This window comes from Salvelinus sp. IW2-2015, linkage group LG20 (genome assembly GCF_002910315.2).
Source record: "Salvelinus sp. IW2-2015 linkage group LG20, ASM291031v2, whole genome shotgun sequence".
Lineage (NCBI taxonomy): Eukaryota > Metazoa > Chordata > Actinopteri > Salmoniformes > Salmonidae > Salvelinus > Salvelinus sp. IW2-2015.
In genome coordinates, this window is record NC_036860.1 from 8,238,662 (window position 1) to 8,245,066 (window position 6,405).

Below are 6,405 nucleotides of genomic sequence, written 5' to 3' on the forward strand. Positions count from 1 at the left end.
CAGATAATAAGCTTGGAACATCTTACATATACGAGACTATAGAATGGACTCTCCCAGAGCTCCCCAAAATCTTCCAACCAACGTGCTCTCACCACTGGTGTCCCCCAGCTCTTTCTACGGCACTCTCCTATTCTCGTTCTAACACAAGTGTCCAGGCTCTATATACCATCACACTGGCTCTCTCCTATCCAATTGCATGGCAACGACACACAAATTAACTTCTTCCCTTCCCCCCTTTCTGATAAACCTAGGTTCTATGAACGCCATCTGCTGCATGTCTGCAGACATATCAGTGTGGATACGAACGGAATCACGCTCCTCAAGGTCTGAACCTCGGCAAAGACGAGCTTGAACTCCCCCCGGATAGACTGCCCGTTCATTGAATCCGACATCATGGGGGTTGACAACCCCAGATTTGCCTCCCTCCACAGGTGCTAAAAACTTGCGTATCCTGACAACACCCTGTCTTCCAACTAACATCCAACAAAGCGGTGACCACGTTTCCGTGTAGTTCATGCTCTACAACATTCGCAGAGTACGACCCTGCCTCACGCAAGGAAGCGCGCAGGTCCTATATCCAGGCACTTGTCATCTACCCCGTACTGATTACTGCAACCGCCTGTGCATGGGCTCCCTGCCTTGTGCATTAAACCCCTACAACTCAATCCAGGATACGCCCAGCCCTGTATTGGTGTTCAACTTTCCCAATTCTCTCACGTCATCCCCGCTCCTCCGCTCTCTCCAACTGGCTTCCAAGTTGAAGCTCGCGTCCGTTACAAGACCATGGTGCTTGCCACGGAGCTGTGAGCAACGCACCTCCGTACGCTTCAGGCCTATCTAGCCCCTACACCCAAACAAGGGCACTGCTTCATCCACCTCTGGCCTGCTCGCCTCCCATACCTCTGAAGGAAGTCAGTTCCCGCTCAGCCAGACCAAAACTGTTCGCTGCCTGGCACCCCCAATGGTGGAACAAACTCCCTCACGACGCCAGGTCAGCGGAGTCAATCACCACCTTCCGGAGACACCTGAAACCCCACCTCTTTAAGGAATACCTAGGATAGGATAAAGTAATCCTTCTAACCCCCCCCCCTTAAAAGAGTTAGATGCACTATTGTAAAGTGGTTGTTCCACTGGATATCATAAGGTGAATGCACCAATTTGTAAGTCGCTCTGGATAAGAGCGTCTGCTAAATGACTTAAATGTAATGTAAATGTAAATGGCACCCTATTCCCTATATAGTGCACTACATTTGACCTGGAACACTAATGTATTTCTCCACTCCTGTATTATTTACTCTTATCATATACTACATGACCAAAAGTATGTGGACACCTGCCTGTCCAATATTTCATTCCAAAATCATGGGCATTAATATGGAGTTTGTCCCCCGGGGTGGCAGGTAGCCTAGTGGTTAGAGCATGGGGCCAGTAACCGAAAGGTTGGTGGATCAAATCCCTGAGCTGACAAGATAAAAAATCTGCCGTTCTGCCCCTACTCCTAGGCCGTCATTGTAAAAATAATTTGTTCTTAACTGACTTGCCTAGTTTAAATAAAGGTGAAATAAAAAATACATTAAAAAAATTGCTGCTATAACAGCCTCGACTCTCCTGGGAAGGTGTTCCACTAGATGTGGGGACTTGCTTCCATTCAGCCACAAGAGCATTAGTGAGGTCGGGTACTAATGTTGGCGTTCCAATTCATCCCAAAGGTGTTCGACAGGGATTGAGGTCAAGGCTTTGTGTGGGCCAGTCACGTTCTTCAAACCATTTCTGTATGGACCTCGCTTTGTGCACTGGGGCATTGTCATGCTGAAACAGGAAAGGGAACTCACTGGAACTAAGGGGCCTAGCCCGAACCCTGAAAAACAGCCCCAGACCATTATTTCTCCTCCACCAAACTTTACAGTCGGCACTATGCACAGCGTTCTTCTGGTATCCGCCAAACCCAGATTTGTCCATCGAACTGCCAGATGATGAATCGTGATTCACCTGTCCGCAATGGGTGTGGCTGAAATAGCCGAATCCACTAATTTGAAGGGGTGTCCACATACTTTTGTATATAGAGTGTATTTATTATAATATGTATTATATCTACTGCCTTCTAATGAACATGATCATTTTTATTATACTGTATGCATTTATATATTATTATAATAATGTGCATGCTCCCCCCTCACTCCTAGATGGAGGGGAATACTGTGGTGCATTACGGTTCACTAAGTACAAAAACTATCAGAATGTTTGAGGCTTTCAAATTCCCAGGATGTTGCCTGCCTCATTCTCCATAGATCATGGAGACATACAGGCTACACTGTAAAACATCAAGTGTTGAATCTACTTTTAAAAAATGACAGCAACAAGAAGACACTTAATATTATTAGTAGATTAACTTCCTATATTTTAGAGTGAAACATTTTGAATAAATAGTTTGGATTTACATACAATAAAGTATGTCCAGGGTATTAATAATAGCCATAAAAAAATGGGATTTACTGACAATATGATTAAATATGAGTTGATGTCACACAAATATTCAGTACCCTACATACTAGGGTATTCGATCATTTGCCATTTTAACTCGCTTTGGCAGGGATTGTTTAGAACAGTGCTCAACCCACCAGCAGTAGCCTACCTGGAGATAGAACTGCAAGCAATGCATCATGTTGAATTTGCCTCTGTCATTAAGAATGGTGACGGTGGGTGGTATGAACGAGCGGTATGATCATTGAAAGTACATTTGCCTGACGATTTTGATATCCGTTCATCATGATCCATTACACCTCATGGCACAACAAGCTGCTTAATACTAATATAGAAATGTACTTTTCTTTCTTCAAACATGCACACAACATTGTGTAAAAGTTTTTTTTTAAATTAAATACCCACAATCCTTTTATGAACTTAAAATTATTAGGTTGAAAGAAATATTATTATTGTTATCTCATAAAATATATATATTTTGGTAAAAATAAATTAACAAATCATTGAAACAACTTAAACTAATTGTTATTATGTATATGTTGGTTGTTTTTATTGTAAATTTTTATTCTTCCCAGAATAATGTTTTACAGTGTACGATTTGTCATGTATGTGGATAACAAATGATTAGCATTATCTCTCTCCTCCTCTCAATTAAATTAAATTCAATTCAAAGGGCTTTATTGGCAATGGAAACACATGTTTACACCGCCAAAGCAAGTGAAATAGATAATAAACAAATTAAAAAACAAAAAATGTACAGTAAACATTAACTATTTGCACATCATTATAACACTGTACATAGCCATAATAAAAAAGTTGAAATGTCTCTATTTGGGTGGTGTTTGGGTAAAGAGAGACAGAGGCCTCGCATTGATCACTTTCTGCGAAAGCGATCAAATCAGTCGAATGAAGCACAGCAACTGGACGCAAACCATAGTTTGCAGTGCATCAGTACCACTGTCATGGAGGACGCAAACTCAAGCACCGAAGTAACAACTGAGGTGGAACCAACAACAGGAGTGGAACTCACCCAGCCTCCCAGACCTGCAGTCGAGAGGAGACTACCAGGGCACAGACCGTATGTGAAGTGGCCTGGCGCCAGTGACAAGAAGTTGTGGGAAGCAGTGAATACTGACCTTACCTTGACCCTCGAGAAACTTCGAGGCACAGTGGAGAAGAAGTTGGAGAGGATGGGGGACATCATCTATGAGTACGGGGCAGAAAGCTTTGGAGTGCAAGAGGCAAAAGGCGGGAGAAAGGTTCCAACCCCACCAGTTTCCAGGAGGCAACAAGAAATCAAGTGCCTCGTTCAAGAAAGGAGACAGCTTAAGAAACAGTGGAAGAAGGCCTCGGAAGTGGAAAAGGAGGGCATAGAGGCACTTCAGGCTGACATTAAAACCCGGTTGGCATCCCTCCGTAGAGCAGAGAACCTACGGAAACGCAGAAGGAAGAAAGAACAAACTAGAACTCGATTCTATAAAGATCCCTTCAAGTTCCTTAAAAGTCTCTTCACGAGGGAAAAAAGTGGAGCTCTAAAAACAACAAAGAAAGACCTAGAGGAGCACCTGATAACAACAAACTTTGACTCAAAGCGACATGAACATCTGGCAATCCCATCAGCTATCCAACCCATTGAACCCCCGGAACATCATATTGAGACCAGCCCTCCGACATGGAAAGAGGTGGAAAACACAGTTCGACGGGCAAGAACAGCATCAGCCCCGGGGCCAAATGGAGTCCCGTACAAAGTGTATAAGAACGCACCAGACGTCCTGAGGGTCCTCTGGAGGCTTATGAGAACAGCTTGGCAAAAGAAGATAATACCCAAAATGTGGCGTAGGGCAGGCGGGGTCCTGATCCCTAAGGAGAAGGATGCAGTGAACATCAGCCAATTCCGCCCAATCTCCTTACTGAATGTCGAGGGTAAAATCTTCTTTAGGGTCATTGCCCAGAGGATGGCCGAGTACCTGCAAAGGAATGCGTACGTCGATACATCTGTACAGAAGGCAGGAATATCAGGGTTCTCTGGCTGCTTGGAACATTCCAGCATGATCTGGCACCAGATCCAAATGGCCAAGGTGGAGAAAAGGGACCTCCATGTAGTCTTCCTCGACCTCGCCAATGCATTTGGCTCTGTGCCCCATGAACTCCTGTGGTCTGCCTTCAGATTTTTCCACATACCGGACACCATCACAACCCTGGTGAAGTCGTACTTCCAGGATCTGCAGTTCTGCTTCACCACCTCAGAGTTCACCACCTCATGGCAGTGCCTGAATGTAGGTATAATGGCGGGATGTACCATTTCTCCGTTGGTATTCATAATGGCAATGGAGGTTATCATCAGATCCTCAAAATGGGTTGCTGGTGGACAGCGAGTCGACTCTGGTTTCCGCCTCCCTCCACTCAGAGCCTACATGGACGACATTACAACATTGACCACCACTGTCCCATGCACCAGGAGACTGCTCAGAAAACTCAAGGAGAACATCAGCTGGGCCCGTATGAAGATTAAACCATCCAAGTCACGCAGCATCTCGATTGCGAAGGGAGTACTCTCTGACCTGAAATTCTTCATCGGAGATGACCAAATCCCAACAGTGTCTGAGCAGCCGGTAAAAAGCCTTGGAAGGTGGTATGATGCAAGCCTGAAGGACAAAGACCAGGTGCAACAGCTGCGCAAAGACATCAGTAGTAGCCTACAATCCATCGACAACACCCAGCTACCTGGAAAGATAAAGGCCTGGTGTCTGCAGTTTGGTCTCCTACCCCGGGTGTTGTGGCCCCTAGCAGTGTATGAGGTTCCAATCTCAACAGTGGAGAAGATGGAAAGAGGAGTCACAGGCTACTTAAAGAAGTGGCTCGGAGTTCCACGATGCCTTACCACCATAGGCCTCTATGGAGATGGTGTCCTCAAGCTGCCCCTCACCAGTCTAACAGAGGAATTCAAGTGTGCAAAAACCAGGCTCCAGATGACACTGAATGAATCTCGAGACCCAGTGGTGAGCAACAACGCGCCGACCTTGGCAACTGGGCGCAAATGGAGGCCAGGAAAAGCAGTCCAGGAGGCAACAGCAGCCCTCAGACATGTTGACATTGTGGGTCATGTTCAGCAAGGGAGAGGAGGCCTTGGGCTAACTAGCCGTGCTGCTTGGAGTAAGGCCACTGCACCCCAGAGCGGCGGAAGATGGTAGTGCAGGAAGTACGCCATCAGGAGGAGGCTGCAAGGTGGGCCAAGGCAGTCTCTCTTGCCAAACAGGGACAGTGGACTCGATGGGACAGTGTGGAGAAGAGGAAGATCAGCTGGAAGGATCTGTGGGCCATGGAAGCGAGGCGGTTGAGCTTTTCCATCAGAGCAACATATGACGTCCTTCCAACACCAGTTAATCTTCACCAATGGTATGGTGAAGATCCGGACTGTGCCCTCTGTTCCATGCCAGCCAACCTCAGGCACATTCTCACAGGGTGTAAAACAAGCCTCACCCAAGGACGCTACACTTGGCGTCACAACCAAGTCCTTAAAAACCTTGCGTCCGCCCTGGAGGACAAGCGAGCTGCCACCAACTCCCTACCACCCCCAGCAGCATCACACCCCTTACGGACGACCTTTGTCCGCGAAGTGGCTAAACCACCGAAGAGCGGCTCTACACCATCAGAGCGAGACCAGCTGCGCTTGGCCCGCGACTGGAAAATGCTAGCTGACATTGGCCGGCAACTTGTGTTTCCTCCGGAGATCGCAACCACCACCCTAAGACCTGACATGGTGCTCTGGTCCCGTTCGCTCAAGAAGGTCTTCATCATTGAGCTCACAGTACCCTGGGAGGACTCAGTAGATGAGGCTTATGAGCGAAAACATCTGCGCTATGCCGATCTAGCTGCCGAAGCACGGCATCATGGCTGGAACACAGAAGTCCGACCAGTGGAGGT